The 18,804-nt window shown below is 35.4% G+C and overlaps 1 protein-coding gene across 6 annotated transcripts in view; it reads right to left on the reverse strand.

Annotated features, from left to right (window-relative positions):
* Positions 1 to 18,804, reverse strand: part of NAALADL2 (N-acetylated alpha-linked acidic dipeptidase like 2) — a 1,484,447-nt gene that overhangs the window by 1,289,167 nt on the left and 176,476 nt on the right. The window contains exon 3 of one of the 6 annotated variants that reach the window (XM_043473702.1): positions 8,388 to 8,516. The exons of the other annotated variants lie outside the window; for them this stretch is intronic. The gene's annotated coding sequence lies outside the window, so the exon portion shown is untranslated. The remainder of the gene's footprint in view (positions 1 to 8,387; positions 8,517 to 18,804) is intronic. 6 annotated transcript variants of the gene reach the window in all.

Genomic DNA, 18,804 nt, shown 5'->3' on the forward strand with positions numbered 1-18,804 from the left:
TGGGCTCTCAGTGCTTCCACATCCAACTCTGGTACCCCGTGGACTATAACCCACCAGGCTCCTCTATCCATGGAGTTTTCAAGGCAAGAATATTGGAGTGGGTTTCCATTTTCTTCTCCAGGGGATCTTCCTGACCCAGGGCTTGGACCCGCATCTCCTGCATTGGCAAGCAGATTCTTTACCACTGCACCACGTGGGCAACCCTTGAAATGCGTTCTATTCTTCAGGTATTCCTTCCTTTGCGTGGCACTCACTTAAATCTAGATTACCCCTGTACTCTTCCTACATGCTGCCCAACACTGGAGCTCTTTATCAGCATGAACTTGGCCCTGGAGCTGGAGCTGCTCTCTTTTCAATCACGGAATAACCAGGGGCTTCTTGCTTTATAATCCAGCCTCTATGAGTGTGGCAGGGTGTGAGAGGAGGCATTCCCATCCTTCCACTAGTTTCCTAATGGCAAAGAAAGTGGTCCCATCAGGATGTCCAGTCCCAACTCTTCAGGTCTCCTGTCATCTCTTTTAGAAATGTAACCTGCAAACACAATCTTTCTAGCAAGCATAAAAATTTAAACCAAGAAGTATTTTCAACAGAGAATGTATGGGTGCCATTTGTTCCATTATCTTTTTGCAGACGTGTAGTAAGTCTGAGAAACACAAGGATCTCAGTCAATCTTGCTTACAAACAACAGACACAGTTTTAAAAACTCTAGCTGTATCCCATAGAGGACAGAAAAATCATTATATACAGGATCCACTTGGGGGATATTACACAGAGGTCTCCTATTCTAGCAATTAACCTTCCCCAAAGCGGTTCATACTGTTTTTCTTGAGCTGCAGTCATTGTGGACTCATGTATGTTTCTTCTTAGACTGACACCTTCCCAACTGCATGCTTACATTCACTCAAGCTTATTAAGATCATTTTAAGTGGATCTCTTTGGTTAAAACTAGAACAAACTTGAAACAGAACAAAATAGAACTGTATCATGAACTAATATGATGGTAACCATCAATTTAATACATTTCCATAAACAGAGATAAATGGAAGTCTCTACTGTCACAGAATAAAAGAAATATAGCATCTTTCCAACCCTGGTCCTGTTTTCTTTCCATGTATTCTTATTAAGTATTCCATTTGCCTTAACTGCTGTTAGATTCAAGTTCTACAATCATTATGCCTTCTGTGACTTTACTGTTGTAGCTAAATAGCAATTTGATATTATAAGCTTTCGATGTGAAGCACTTGAAGCTGCTTTTTTATTTTGATTATGCATGACCCTTCATAGTATCTCCAAAGGCAGTCCATAGCAAGGAAACAGAATCATTATACAACAAATTTCTAATATTCCAAAGTCAACACTGTGGTCATTTTCTCTTTTCCTTCAAATTATGTCAGTTTCCATGATTATCTTAATTACCTACTTGCTTATTTGTGTACTGTTCTTCTCTAACAATATCTGCACAGCTGTCCCATTGACACTAGAATATAATCTCTAGGAAAGAGGTCGTTTTCAGTCCACAGAGAATTTACTCTGTGGACTGAAAATAGCGTCTGGCATTACAAGAATCTCTGCATAAATGAGGAATGAGTGAGCAATATCATTAACACTTTCTCTCCTGAAAACTATATTTTCAAGACAATGAAATGATAGCTATATTCCAGAGTCACATAGTATACACATCTTTTTTAATTGAAACCTGCTGATTGCTTTTCACAAGCAATCTGAAAATGGTTCTTAACCCAGGGAATAGGAGGATGAAACACAAGGAGTCTGTAGTACACATGGCAGGTGACCCAGACTTTGAGAGCCTAGAAGATGAGCTTCATGTGGTGTACGTCAGCATGCATTTTTGAAGAGCTCCTCCTCGGGTGATTTCTTAGAATTCAAATCCAGAGTCCCAGTTCTCAACAGCTGAATGTCTTCCTCTATAAACTGAATTTCTACAGATCTTTAGTGTAAGCAATGCCAAGGCCCTCCTATGCCTCAGAGACATAAACAAAGTCCAATATATACAAACCCAGAGGCCTGGCCCTGGCATCAGGAAAACTAAAGGTAAGGGATATGCTGAGAGCCAGACACCCTAGCTAGGTGGCCTCTTTATAGGCTCTTTAAAGGATCTTGCTCTTGAATGGAGTCCTGGCACCCCTCCTGGCTTGGTTTGGCCAGCTGGTCCCCATTCCCAAGTCTAAGTGGGCAAGGGAAATGAGAAGCCCAGCCTTCAAGTCTCCTCTGGATTGGTGTACTGATCAGGCATATAAAAATAATCTGGGGGGCATTGTCTATTAAGAGATATCATAGGTAGCAGGTGATAAGCTCCTCAGGCACATTCTACCAGGCCTCCCTGGGACTACACAGCCTTTGAGGCTTGGAGACGCTATGAATCCCTCCTCTGAGGCAATGCTAAAGAGGAGCTAATTCTCCCTTTTCTGTTGAGTACAATGCAGGACACATTTGCCTAAGTGGGCAAGGGAAATGAGAAGCCCAGCCTTCAAGTCTTCTCTGGATTGGTGTACTGATCAGGCATATAAAAATAATCTGGGGGGCATTGTCTATTAAGAGATATCATAGATAGCAGGTGATAAGCTCCTCAGGCACATTCTACCAGGCCTCCCTGGGACTACACAGCCTTTGTCCCATAGCTTCTTATATTTACTTCTATTATATTAACAACTAAGCACTATAGTACAAAATTGTTCTTTACTAAATTCTTTCTTCACAACATTAAAAAAAAAAACATTTCTTATTCTTTTTGTCTCCAGGGCTTATCAAAGTTCTTGATATAAACTGGACATTCATAATTATCTACTGAATGAAGGACAAGCAAGAAAGGTCCTAAAATCTTTCCGTTGTGATTAAAATCATGCAATAAGCTTACATTGTATATTTTAATAAGCAAAACCAGAGCAAATATTTTTATTTAGATTCTATGTTCACGGCAATAAAAGGCAGCCTGTTGGAAGGTGCGAAATTCAATTATCACATTGTTACTATGATACCATTTGAAAACACAACTTAGTACATTAATATATACTTGACTGATATTTATTTATCTTAAAGAAATATGAGTACTGTGAATGTTTAATAATTTTACAAAAACTACTCATTTTGATTGTTTCTGACATACTACTCATAAGAGAATCACCAAGATGAAACATTTATGTGTTCAAAAGATTACGAACATTTGGAAATGTGTATAAAATACTTTGCAACAAGGCCATATATGATCTGAAAAAATAAAAATAGCATTGGCAAAGGAAATCAAACAACACTCAGCTTTATTATTAAATCCTGAAATAAACACACATATAAGATACACACATATGTGCATGCATATGTTTCTATAAATCAAAACTGAGATCAGAGTGAGTATATAGTTTTGTATTTTTAACATACCATTATATTGTGAACACTTCCTCTGTCATAAACTAACCTCATGAGGGCTTCCCAGGTGGCACTAGTGGCAAGGAATCTGCCTGCCAATGCAAGAGGTGCAGGAGACTTGGGTTCAATTCTTGGATCGGGAACATCCCCTGGAGGAGGAAATGGCAACCCACTCCAGTATTCTTGCCTGGAAAATTTCATGGACAGTGGAGCCTGGCAGGCTACAGACCATGGGGTCACAAAGAGCTGGATATGACTGAGCACACACATGAACTAATCTCATAAAATATTAAAATTTTTAAGTTCCCTGTGTGGATATGGGGCTTCCCTGGTAGCACAGTTAGTAAAGAATCTACCTGCAATGCAGGAGACCCCGGTTCCATTCCTGGGTTGGGAAGATCCACTGGAGAAGGGATAAGCTACCCACTCCAGTACTCTTGAGCTTCCCTGTGGCTCAGCTGGTAAAGAATCTGCCTGCAATGCAGAAGACCCCGGTTCCATTCCTGGGTTGGGAAGATCCACTGGAGAAGGGACGGGCTACCCACTCCAGTACTCTTGAGCTTCCCTGTGGCTCAGCTGGTAAAGAATCTGCCTGCAGTGCAGGAGATCCCAGTTCCATTCCTCGGTTGGGAAGATCCACTGGGGAAGGGGAAGGCTACCCGCTCCAGTATTCTGGCCTGGAGAATTCCATGGACTGTATAGTCCATGGGGTCGCAGAGTCAGACATGACTGAGTGACTTTCACATTTCATGGGGATATGCTGTAAATTATCTAACTATTCTCTATCCTTGGAATTACAGTCCATGGGGAGTTGGTGATGGACAGGGAAGCCTGGTGTGCTGCAGTCCATGTGCTACCTAAGAGTCCAGCATGACTGAACTGAACTGATCCTTGGAAATGGGCTTCCCAGGTGGCTCAGTGGTAAAGTATCCACCTACCAAGCCAGGAGACACAGATTTGATCCCTGGGTTGGGAAGATATCCTGGAGGAGGAAATTACAGCCTACTCCAGTATTCTTGTCTGGAAAATCCCATGGACGTCTGATTATTTAGGCTGAGAAACTGGTTTTCTCACTGTTTTCTTTTTTTTTTTAACATTTGGGTATTTTTTTCAGCTATTTTTTTTTACATAAAAATAAAATGCCTTCAACATGAAAAAAATAACATTTGCAAATCAATATTGTGCTGGTTGTTTTTTAGTTATGGCATTTATATTATAGACAGTAAAAGGAATGATTTTAAATCACATAAATTTATGGCAACAGAATTCTGAGATATTATTTAGATCATTTTGTCTTTGAATATCCATTCTTTCAGATCTCATCTGAGAATTTTATCACCAGGTAAGTCTTCCTAAAGAGACAGTAAATAACCTACTTAGTTTAAATAACCCCAATTAATGGCTAATAACATAAAATAAGCAGATAGTGCTAAAAAAGTTCAAATAACTATTAGCAAGGCATTTTCAAAGTTACAGAAAAGAAGTAAATGTCATCTTGCATTTAAAAGTTGCAATTCAGGTAATTATTAATTATTCTGAAGTTAAGAGTTTAGGTTTATGATATAGGATTACTGCAGTCCAGTCTCCACATGATGCCAATGATTTTACACCTGATCTTCAAAATGTATTGCCATGAAATAAAACATGCATTGGACTTAGAATACCATCATACACAAAAGAATTAATATAGAAAATTTTAAATGTTTACATGTTCAAAAGATCAATGATTCCTAGGACATGTGTATGAAAAAACAATTTGCAACAAGGTCATATTCTTGCCAACATTGTTTAAGATATCAAGGTAGTAAAAACAGAGGAAATAAAATATAGTTTAATTTTATAAAATTCTGATAATTAAAAACTTGAAAAGTGATTAAATTCCCAAGTAAATAAAGAAATATTGTGTGATTCTGTAACAATCTGAAATACTAGTAGTAAAGTATCCATCTGCCAATGCAGGAGCAACAGGAGACATGGGTTTGATTCTGGGTTGGGAAGATCTCATGGAAGAGGAAATGGCAACCCACTCCAGTATTCTAGCCTGGAGAATCCAATGGACAGAGAAGCCTGGTGGGTTACAGTCCATAGGGTTGCAAAGAGTTGGACACAACTGAGCACACACACACACATTATAAACACTGTCAAATATATGTTCACATTAAATCAAGAAAAATGGTAAAAATGATTTTAATAAGGAGTAAAAAGTAAAAAAAGTAAGACTCAATCACCTATTAAAAATATATTTCCATAATAAGGAAATTAAAATATGAAAATCACAGCTAATTTCATTTTCTATTTATTGGTCCAACATGGCTTACTTTATAGACCAAAGTAATGAACACCTTGAAAAATAGGAATTTTGCAGTTACAATTGGGAAACCATCATAACTACCATCCAAAAGCAAGTAAATTATGAATAATATTAAGAATAAGAATATTTGAAACTAGAACATATTCCATAATGGACTTTTCATACATCAAAGTATAATTATTCAGCTGAATTGAAGCTGCATTTTAAAATATTGGCATGCAGACCCAAACACCATCAACCAGCACTATTACTATGCATAATAGTACGCACCTCTACAAATCTGCTCTCTTATACTTACCAGATAGTATTTTAAAACTAGACAGAATACTGACACACAAGATTTGTGCAGGTGGAGGCTAATACAAAGCCTTCAATATAACATGATCTTTTGGGATCATAAACTATTTATGGTTTGTAAAACTCAAAGGGACAGAGGGAACAGGAAAAAACACTAATATTAGCTGGGTGGCTTCTATGACACATATAGAAATACCATTTATTACTAAAAATCAACAGGTAAACATCTATATATTATGCAACTTGTGAAAGAAGTGTTAGTTGCTCAGTCATGTCCAACTCTTTGAGACCCCGTGGACTTAGCCCACTAGGCTCCTCTGTTCATGGAATTTCCTAGGTAAGAATACTGGAATGAGTTGCTATCTCCTTCTCCAGGGGATCTTCCCAACCCAGGGATCAAACCTGAGTCTCCTGCATTGCAGGCAGATTCTTTACCATCTAAACTACGAGGGAAGCCATTATGTAACTTAAGATCTTTAAATCACCTGTAAGTAGTAAATATTTATTTGTTGACTCCAAAATGTAAGTTCCAGATCATTACACCCATCATTTAACTTAAGCCTTGCAGTTACTGAATTAAATTAGTGTGCCTACTTGTACTTTCCAATTTTCTGGGATTCAAGGAAACTGAGTCCCAGAACACTGGGCAATTTATCTAATCATTCTAGCCAGTAACAGAGTTAAACACAGATCATTCTAGCGCTAGGTCTCTGCTTTTATCAAGCATCCCACTGCCTACCATATGGAAAAGCATGCACTTGGCAAGACTCTTTATTTAATGATAAATGATGACCAGAGTCTCAAAGGAAACACGTTTCTGGTGTGTATAGCATGAGGATTCAGTAGCCAATCACTTCAAATCAAACCTCCAAATCTAGTCTTTCACTGAGGAAACCCTGGCTTCTAAGGGAAAGACAGCCAATCCCAAAGTAATTTGCCTCCATAAGGAAGTAGTCTATTACCTTGCCCTAAATAAATGCAGCATTCAGTTATTACTTCCTGCCAGAGTGACAGTTTAAGCACAAGGCATTAAAAAACTGTTTTCTCCTGTTCTAGCTATCTGTTATTTATTGCTTCATACACCACTTGTCTAAAAGTGATGGATAAATATTTGAAGCGAAAGATGCATCATTCTGGATGCTCCATGAAATTCAAGATGGATAAAAGTCAATGTTTCAGGCTCATCTACTTCTAGCTTTCTTTCTATAATGAGGTAAAAATAAGCTTTAAGTGTTTTTAAAGACTCTTCTAGTTTAAAAAAAGAAAGAAAGAAAAAGAAAAACAGCTTTATCAGTTTCTGTATCAAGTTCTAAAGGATAGTTTCTATTCCAATATGTTAAAAATTATGTTCTCAATTTTGGGAAAAATAAATTTACCTGAAACAATTATATTGTCTTTCTGACAACAAGATTTTGAGATTATGACTCATTCTTTGGGTTATGTTTTGACATAACAAAAAGAAAAGTAACCAAATACTGGCACAATCCACATAGTCACAGGCTACTTCTGTGATGACAGTGAAACTCACAGCTGCACGTAAAAGATCTTTAATTATGGCCGATTTGCATTGTTGTATGGCAGAAATCAACACAACATTGTAAAGCAATTTTCCCCCAATTAAATTTTTTTTAAATTCTTAAAACCAAGATTAATTTATTTATAATAATAATACTTGCAAATACTCTTAAACACTGCTGTATTTTGAGCCAGCAACTGTGCTAAGATTTTTTTAACCTAATTTATCACACTTAATGTGATAGTTCTCCCTGATAACTAGGGGCTCTCCCTGCCTCCTTAATTACTTGTTTAAAAATACCTCAGTGAAGCTTTCCCTTCTCACCTTCCTTAAGACTGCAACATCTCCTTTCTTCATACTGTCTATTGTCTTTCCTTCATTTTACTTTTTCCCATAGCATTTATTACTATCAGATACCGTATACATTCTACAAATGTATTTGTTTATTGCCTATCTCTCCCAACGTAAATGTAATCACCAAGAGGGCAAGGATATTGTGATTATTTTTTATTTATTTACACTATTTTCTTCAGGGTTGTAGCCCCAAAGCCTGTGACAGTAGCCCATCATTAATACTAAAAATGTTAATTTAATAAAAGTGCTTGATCTTTACAAACAACCACCTGATGTAATATTAATCCATTTTGTAAAAAAAAAAAATAAAACACAAAACTGAAAGACATACAAAAGTGACTTACTGAAGTTATAAAGCAAATAACTACTGAATCAGGTTTATGGACTCAAGTTGAAACCTCTCTAATTCTCTATACTGCTTCTAGAAAACAGAATCATCCTAACCAAAGTTTGCCTATTTGTTCTACAGATTTATAGACCTTTGAATAAATAATGAACAGGTTTAGAAATTATAGCAAATGAATATACCCTTTAAATACCCTTCATGACTGGTCCTCTTTCAGAAGGTCATCCATGTAGATGAGCAGGTAGCTTTGGAAGGCACACAAATGGGGTGTGAGGGAGAGCAGGGATCAGCTCAGACCATCTGTATCAACCCTGGAAATCAATGTGTTGACAGATGTCACTGCCTGTTTTCCCTCATAACCAGTAACCTGAATGTCACAAAACATTTGCTGAGATAAGAAAATGAAGTATGCACAAAATTTAAGCTTATGTAGGGACTTTATTAGAAAAGAGAAAACAGTGAAAAACTACAAATATTTGAAATCTTTATATACCGTATGATGCATATTTAATACACACACTCATTCTACAATATATATTTGTCTTGTTTATTTTATTTTTCAAATTTCTCTAGCCCACTTTGAAAATAAAATAATTCAGTTTCTCATTACATACACCACATATATGCACTTGAATTCTATCTTTTCAAGCTTTTAAACCACAATCAGAGTCACAGCAAAGATTAGTCAGCATTTGAGGAACATGATGAGGAGAATATATTTTGCTATTGCCATAACAAAGAGAGATGGTTAAATTAGGAAAGGAACTACTTCAAAGAAAGTATCATAGCCATAAAGAATGGTTGAAATAATCAATATTAATCCAGTTGCTCCAGCTTTTCCTACTGACCGTTTTCTTCTCATCAGCCCCTTGGAACTACAGTGACAGGTATGTTAGGGATTGTAAGGTTGGAATTTTAAAGTTTAGCAGAGCTGAGTACCTTTTGAGAAAGTTTTTCTGAACCATTGTTTACTCTTTTGTCTAAAAACACTACTAATATAGTAAAGAATATGTAACCTAAAGAAAACAGAAACTGACCAATAAATGATGTTAAGCGTATGTGGGGGATGAATCTACAGGAAATGAGGACAGTTACTCCCTAGACATTATTAGTCACTCAAAAGTATGTCATATCCTAATGAGCTCCTCCAAGTGGTGAGTGTAAAGCAGAACCAAAAATAAACCCACCTCTTCGGAAAGTGAAAGAAAGTAAATATGAATCAATTCCTTACCCAGGGAAACTGAAAATTATGTAACTGGATCCAAAAAATTCTATTAGGAAGACTCATTTAGCTTTATGAACTGGCAGATTCCACCTGAAATCCAAGGGACCTGATTATAAAGCATGTAATGTAAGAACATCATAAAGATAATCTGTAGCTTCCAATATTGGGTGTTACTCACTTCCAATTCTCTGCTTCTGTTTAGTAAACACAGGGCTACTGAAGTAAATAATGTAATAATTTCTGTACAATCACTACTCTTCCAACTGACTTGTTTTTTTAACACTAACTTTGGGATAAGTCAAAATCTTGCTAATGGCAGAGGCTGAAAATATCAAAGAGGGATACAGGCTGAAAAAAAAAACAAAAACAAACAGTGAATTATGAACCAAATGTTTGAACATACTTTTCCATTTGTATCTTTTTGAAAATGGAAAATAACAGGAAAAGTCCTCACTTTTTTTAAGTATACATTTTTTAAGTATAAATGTATCACACAAACTTGGAAAAATATTAGGTTTAAATGAGATGGAAATTTAAAGTACTTAAATATTTCTAAAATTTACTTTAAGATGACATAAGAGATGATAAAAATATGGCTCAGGTTTCCTCCAAAAAAGAGAACCAAAGAGCTCTTGTGTATTCCTATTAAAGAGTAATCCTACCAAGTATCTTATTAATGACATCTGAGCAAGTCCCTAAATGATTAATAATGAAAGTCATACTTTAATGTTGTTTAAATAATGTTTTAATTTAACCAACAAAATGAAAAATTACAATAATATTTGTGTTTCAGAAATATGTAATTTGGATTTTTAATGAGTAAGCATTACATATATAATACATTACCTTTCATTTACACTGTAGGAAAAGCTAATTTTAAAAAAACCACTCTACCATGATATATTTAAAAGCTGCCCCAAATGGCATATTATACTGAAAGTTTTAGAGTGACATCCACCACATTTCATAGGCATAACATTATGCTAATAACTATCCTTTCAACTTCAGAATTCTTGAGCTAATCAGTCACTTTTTGATCCAGGGTAAAAACACTCAATTTTTTGCCCACTAATCAAGAACTACAAGCTTATTTGAACACTAGCTTTGCATGCATAGGAATCACACAGTCTCTGTAACATATGCATATATAAGTGGGTAAGAAGGGAGCCCTAAGCCCCTCAACACAAGCCCACAAGTAGAGATGCAGGACAGTCTCTACGAAGGGAGCTGCCCTGTTATATACAAAAGTTATCATGGCATCAGATTTAGGATCTGAGAGAACAGATCATCCTGAAAGGTGACTGTTTTCAATACATATTTTCTTAAAAGTATATTATAAATGTACTAGTATATAAAATTATAAGTTCAAAAGTATTATGATCATAGAATGTACTTTTATCCTCTTCACACATTATATGCAAATTAAAGGACTACTTCTAATAATGCCCTGAAAAAATTACTGAGGAAAATTAAATAGGATAAGCCCCCAAAACAAAGGAAATGCTTAAGCCAATGATCAAGCTATTTATTTTTCTCTGTTCTGAAACACTGATCCTGTCTTCCAAAGATAAACTGCTCTCAGCACTTGTTCGGTCATTGTCTTAAGGGCACGGTAACCAAAGGTCGTACACCACTAATTAATCAACTGCAGACTCATTTAGGACCCCTGAAATAACTCTGCTAGGCTTCCAATCTTTCTTTCCACAGCAAAGAAGGCCAACTATTAAAAATAAACATAACTATCCCTAAGTAATATTATTGCTTCATCTTGTATGTTAATTTATTTCTGTGATAAGAATAATACTGTGTAGTGCATCAGATATTAGTGATTGATGAAAAAAGTTTGTCTTTGAGGGTTTTTTTAATTAATTTATTTTAATTGGAGAACAATTATTATATAATATTATGAGGTTTTTTGCCATACACAAACAACAATCAGCCATGGGTACACACGTGTGTCCCCAATCCTGAACCCCCCTCCCACCGTCTTGCCCACCCCATCCCTCTGGATTGTCCCAGAGGACCGGCTTTGAGTGTGCTGCTTCATGCATCAAACTTGCATTGGTCATCTATTTTATGTATGTTAATATACATTTTTCAATGTTATCCTCTCAAATCATCCCACCCTCGCCTTCTCCCACAGAGTCCAAAGGTCTGTTCTTACAGGAAATATTTAGAAGGATTTAACACAGTTTTTTAAAATTGGGTTTATAATCCTATCTTATTCTCTTTCTTCATCCCAAACCATGCAGATATTTTAAGATCAACTATCAGAAATCTTACAAATGCACAGAGAAAGAAAAGAACAAATGAGTAATATCTCCCTATCTATATCCCTGAAAAAGTTCTAAGATCACAGGACACAGAAGGCAGAAGAAACAATTTAACAGTGAAGAGAACCAATATGCTTAAAGACAGTACCATTGAATAACGGAGGGAGATGGGCACCAAAGGTTCTATATGATGTACGATAAAACATGGTTCACTTTCAGAAATAATGGTGCTACAAAATATTAGGAGAGGAAACAATAATATCTCTTTCACCATGAATCTTTTTTCATATTATGGGAATATCTTGATAAATCATAATGCAAGGACCATTTGGGAATCCAGATTTTAAATCAACTTCTGTAAGTAACTCAAAATATGATCTTGATTAAGCCATTTAATTTATTTGGGTCTCAGTTTTCCTAAATATGAAACAAAAGACTGGACATAGACAATCTTTAAGATCATTTTCAACTCTAATACTCTATGATTGGCATGTTCAAAAACTTGAGGAATGAAGTTTTTATTGCAATATTCTATCACAATACACATATCTATCTGATGTACTTATACTAGTTATTTTGCATGTAGGTAAAGATGGCCTCAATTTTGAGATCCCTGAAGTCAGAGACCAACCAGAAACCATGAGTATCTATTAACAGGACTGAGCAGGCTCAATAAATTGACACTTCATGAATAACAGAGTAAGAGCAAAAGATGGACATTAACAGCTCTGTGACTGAATGAATCATCTTTGTTAACTGTTCACATTTTAAAAATCTACATTTATGTTAATTATCAAGTAGATAGGGAAATTATGCATAATAAAATTTGTGCTTCAAATAAGCTGGGATAAGACCATTATTCAAAAATTAACATTAAAAATCTAAATGCCCATTGGAAAATTTTTAAAAGTAGCACTTCTCTTTCTCTACTCATTTCAGAAAAATACATCCCAGAAAGATCAAAAAATTCATTAGAGACATTAAAACTTTGAATACTAAAATAAGTTACTAAATATTTTATATACTCTTTGGTGATAAAGGCCCCTCTAAATGTGTTCTACAACCATAAAAATATTTAACTACCATGATATATTTAACCAAGATACCCTTACTAGTTCAAAAAACGGTAATGATGTGTTGAAAAAGGTTAATATAAATAAGGTTTTAAAATAAAAGTGGTTGACATTAATTGCAGCAATATCTTTTTGGATCCATCTCCAAAAGTAATAGAAATAAAAACAAAAATAAATAAATGGGACCTAATTAAACTTGAAAGCTTTTGCACAGCAAAGGAAAATTTAAAAAAAGGAAAAGACAACCCTCAGAATAGGGGAAAATATTTGCAAACAAAGCAACTGACAAGGGATTAATCTCCAAAATATACAAACAGCTCTTGTAGCTCAATATTAAAAAACCCCAATCAAAAACCAGTAGAAGATCTACATAGACATTTCTCCAAAGAAGATATACAGATGGCTAAAAAACACACGAAAAATGCTCACTAATTATTAGAGAAATGTAAATAAAAACTATAATGAGGTATCACCTCACACCAGTCAGAATGGTCATCACCAAAAATTCTACAAACAGTAAATGTTGTAGAGGGTATGAAGAGAAGGGAACTCTCCTACACTGTTCTGTAGGAGAATGTAAATGCAAATTAGTTGTGTAATGTAAATGTTGTGTAGGGAATGTAAATTAGTACAGCCACTATGGAGGACAACACGGAAATTTCTTAAAAAACTAAAAATAGAGCTACCATATGATCCAGTAATCCAACTCCTAAGTGCATATCCAGAGAAAACTATAATTCAAAAAAACACATACACCCCAATGTTCACTGAAGCACCATTTACAATAGCCAGGACATGGAAGCAACCTAAATGTACATCAACAGAGAAATGGATAAAGAAGATTGTGTGTGTGTGTGTGTGTGTGTGTATATATATGTTTATATAGAAAGTGTTAGTTGCTCAGTCATGTCCTATTTGCAACTCCACGGACTGTAGCCCACCAGGCTTCTCTGTCATTGAAATCTTCAGGGAAGAAGACTGGAGTGGGTTGCCATTTCCTGCTCCAAGGGATCTTCCCAACTCAGGGATCAAACTCATGCCTCCTGCATTGGCAGGTGTATTCTTTACCATCTTTACCATGAGGGAAGACTATATATATATTCACATATGTATATATAATATATACATACAATATATGTGTATTGTATATGGCTTGCATTTTGTATATGACATGTATATTGTATTATATATGACTGCATATTGTATATGACTGAATATTAATCAGGCATAAAAAGAATGAAATAATTCCATTTGGAGCAATATGGATGGATTTAGGGATTATCATACTAAGTGAAGTAAGCCAGACAGAGAACAGAGAAATAAAATATCATATGATATTGTTTATATGTGGAATCTAAAAATGAAAAGAAAAAAAAAGATACAAATGAAATTATTTCCAAAGCAGAATGAGGCTCACAGACATAGAAAACAAATTAATGATTACCAAAGGGGAAAGGTGGGGGGAGGGATAAATTAAGAGGTTGGGATTAACAAAACAAGTGCCTGCATGCAAAGTCTCTTGAGTCGTTCCTTGGCGATGCTATCGACTGTAGCCCACCAGGCTCCTCTGTCCGTGGCAATAGATAACCAACAAGGACCTACTGTGTAGTACAGGAAACTATACTCAATATGTTGTAATAACCTATAAGGGAAGAGAGTCTGAATAATAAAAATAATAATAGTATTACTGAATACACACACACACACACACAACTGAATCACTATGCTATACACTTGAAGCCAGCAATATTGTAACTCATCTATACTTGAATAGACTAAATTAATAATTTTTTTAATTAAAAGTGGAAAATAAGTAGAGGAAAAATCTTGACAAGAAGAGTCTACTACACAAGAACTCTTGTAAATCAATAGATTAAAACCCAACATACTAACAGAAAATTAGGCAAAAACACAAATAGGTAAATTATAAAATTCTGGTCACTTAAATATAGTATAATCTCACTACCATATCCATATAGTAAAACAAAAATAGGATTTATTGCTCTCGCTTAGGTAGATAAAGATAAAACCCTCTACAACAGTCAGAATTATTAAGTGTATGGAAAAGCCATACACGGTAGAATTTTCTGGAAGACTATGTAGTATTTTCAAACTTAAACTTGACATTAGCCTTTGACTCAAAATCTCATTACTGAATCTTTTCTTAAGAAAGTAGTCTCACAAGTGAAATTTCCATAGAAGTGAACTGGAGAGAAAATTGTATAGTTATCCAAATTATTATATGATCCTCATTTGTTCAGACTAAAAAATATAGTCTATAGTTGTACATACGTAAAAGGACATCTAGTAGTCCTCAGTAAATATTATTTAATTAACCACACTGAAAATGCTTTGTTCTGTCATTTTATAGTTAAATTCATTTCAATTATAATTTAATTTTAATTATAGAGACTTTGAAAAATATGTAAAAACATAAATGATAAAATGACCCAACCTTCATTCTATTGATTAAAGATACTAACATTGTGTGGATAGTCTTCCAGTCTATTTCAAATAAAGTGTGTGTGCACATAGGGGTGTATGTGTGTGTGTGTGTCTGTGTGTCTGTGTGTCTGTGTGTGTGTATTTCTGTAAACCACAATTACAATTAGCTAAAGGTGTAGTTCTGCACCTTTTTTCAACATAGCATGTTTTACAAATATGAATATATTTTAATGAACAATATGTAAGCATCCTTGTGTATATTTCTGAATATATAAGATAAACATGGCTTCCAATGTTAAAATATTTTTATGAAGTTTTACTAAATTTTCCTGGAGAAGAAAATGGCACCCCACTCCAGTCCTCTTGCCTGGACAATCCCCTGGACGGAGGAGTCTGGTAGGCTACAGTCCATGGGGTCGCACAGAGTCGGACATGACTGAGCGACTTCACTTTCACTTTTTCACTAAATTTTCCTTACCACTTGAAATTTGTTCAGATTAGTTTTATTTTGTAGAAACAAAATGCCTTCAAAAGGAAAAAAATAACACCAGTTTTTCAACATTTTATGGGCTTTTGGTTTTGGCTATATTGTACATATCATGAGAATACAAAGCAATGATTTGAATTTTCAATTTAGAGTCACTAAATCAAAGAAATTTATAAAAAATAGAATCCTAAGGATATTATTTAGGTCATTTTATCTATAAATATTCACTATCTCAGAATCTATATAAAGGTGTGATCAACAAAGGTTTTCTGAACAGAATGTAGAATAGAGTGTCCCTGCTGCTGCTGCTGCTGCTAAGTCACTTCAGTCGTGTCCGACTCTGTGGGACCCCATAGACGGCAGCCCACCAGGCTCCTCTGCCCCTGAGATTCTCCAGGCAAGAACACTGGAGTGGGTTGCCATTTCCTTCACCAATATAGTGTCCCTAGGTAAACAATAACAATGTGAACACCAATATGTAACAGTATTTCAAACAAACTACTTAATTTCAAATAATTCTACTTAAAGGCTAGTAGCCTGAAGAAGTAAATAAGTACTCAAAAATGTTTGAATAATCATAAATTGGCACTCTCAAAGTAACATATGACAATCATAACTCTGCCTTTTAGAGATGGCAATCCAGGTAACTATTAATTATTCTAAATTAATATATTAGGTTTATGACATAGAATCAGTGCAGTCCAACTATCGGTATAGTCCAATCTCTGCAAGATGAAATGACAATGTACTTGATGTTAAAAATGGAGATCGCTGTCATAGAATGAAAGGTACATTGGACTTAGAAGAACACAAAATATATAATAATTCTAAAAGGATCTGTGGCTCCTTCCTACAATGTTTTTCTATAGCTGTGGAAACTAGGCTGAACAAAGTTAAGCAACAGGTTTAAGGGTATTTCCTGGTGCCTCAGCAGTAAAGAATCCACCTGCTAATTCAGGAGATACAGGTTTGATTTCAGGGTCAGGAAGATCCCCTGGAGAAGAAAATGGAAACCCACTCCAATACTCTTGCCTGGGGAATCCCATGAACAGAGGAGCCTGGACAGCTACAGTCCATGGGGTTTCAAAAGAGTTGACACGACTAAGCAACTAAACAACAAGTTTAAGATCATACTTACAAATAAGTGGCAGAAATAAGGGTTGAGTCCAGATCTTCTCTTAATCAAATGACCTTTTCTAAAATGTCACTCTACCATTTACTCATGCATATAGAGACCTTAGGGCTTCCCAGGTAACACTCATAGTAAAGAACTCTTCTGCCAGTGCAGGAGACATGAGACATGGGCTCCATCCCTGGGTCGGGAAGATTCCCTGGAGGAGGACATGGCAACCCACTCCAGTTGTCTTGCCTGGAGAATCCCATGAACAGAAGAGCCTGGTGAGGTACACTCCATCGGGTCACAAAGAGTAGGACATGACTGAAGTGACTTAGCATGCATGCACATAGAGACCTAATGTGTAATCATGTATTTTACAAACATTGCTTTCTCCTACATATGTTCTCCCTGATGGATCATTCATGTTCTCTCAATTTTCACTCCCTCACTTGGTGATATGAAAAACATAGTTAAGTCTAAGCTCTAGGATAATGGAAGCAAGTCCCAGTGGTAATTTCTCTAATCTTCCAGAAAATGATTCAACTGCTATTTTCCATTGATTCTCTTTTTTTCTTTGAAAGCAGACTTATGCAATAAAAACTCCCCCTCTTGTCAACAAATCCTCTTAGCATCACATAATCATCTCTTCATGAAAAAGTAGCTAGGGGGACATTGCTAGCAATTTCTACATGCTCCAGGACTCAAATTATTAGCAAAGCTTGCAATTGAACAGAGGAAATTAGCAGTGTGTAGACATTGGGCTGTCAAATACATCTCTGCCTCAGATTTACCATTATTTTTCTTTGAGATGTCTATGTATCCAAGGAGACATTAGAATCATATATTCTTAAGGTAACAGTATAATATGCTCTTCCTATTTAGTGCATTCAGTTTGGCTAAGGTTAAAGGCAATAGCCTAAACATCAAAAACATGTCATCTTCAAATTAATAAGACTGATAGCCCACTTATGTTTCTATCATATATACATAAGGCAAAACATGCAATTATCTCACTAAAGGAGAAGTATTCCTAAATATCTTTTATAATTTGAATTCACATTAACAATTATCCTGAAGACACTAAAATTCCTTTAAATGAGATTTAAATAACTTTATGAGAAAAACATGCAAGTATTTCTGGATCTCCAACTGGATATCACTTTTCTAATCAACTTCAGTCTCATTTTAATCTCCTGAATCCTGAGTTCCTACAAGGGTCCCCTAGTTCAGTTTCATTTGGTTCATTCTTTAAACTGCTCTGATGAAAATATAAAAACTGCTTTCCTCAGGCCAGATATTCCTAAATTTGTTCTGTTTATGATGTTCTTAATAGTTTTTTTCATAGTATTCTAGGCCAAAAGAAATACTAACTAGTTTTATTTATTAGTGGTTTCATTAAGCACTTGAAGTAATAATTTCATATTAATTTCATAGCCATTTGAAAAAATACATGCAAATTGAAAGTACTTCATGTGATTGATACCCAATAGATGCTGTTGTATATTTTAAATATTTTTCAGCACACCTGCGCATATACTGTGGCAGTTGGGGTGACTTCTCCATATTTTGGTAACCACACTTTTAGGCACTGTTAATTGTATTTAGTTTGTCTGTAAGCATTGCAAGTGCAGGGACTGGACTCAATGCTTTCATTTGCAGAGATTACACAATGTCGGCACATAGTAGGCCTCTAATAATATTTGTGAAATGAAAGAGGATGAGTAGGGATGAATGACCAAGGGGATGAATGCTGATTTTATTTAAATGATTATCTATGGATAGAGTATTTTGTAATACTGGGTGGCATTCAAAAAAGGAAGCATGCCTATGAACAAAGCTAGTGAAGGTGATGGAATTCCAATGGAGCTATTTCAAATCCTAAAAGATGATGCTCTGAAAGTGCTTCACTCAAGATGTCAGAAAATTTGGAAAACTCAGCAGTGGCCACAGGACTGGAAAAGGTCAGTTATCATTCCAAC

This window comes from Cervus canadensis, chromosome 7 (assembly GCF_019320065.1).
Source record: "Cervus canadensis isolate Bull #8, Minnesota chromosome 7, ASM1932006v1, whole genome shotgun sequence".
In the NCBI taxonomy this organism is placed as follows: domain Eukaryota; kingdom Metazoa; phylum Chordata; class Mammalia; order Artiodactyla; family Cervidae; genus Cervus; species Cervus canadensis.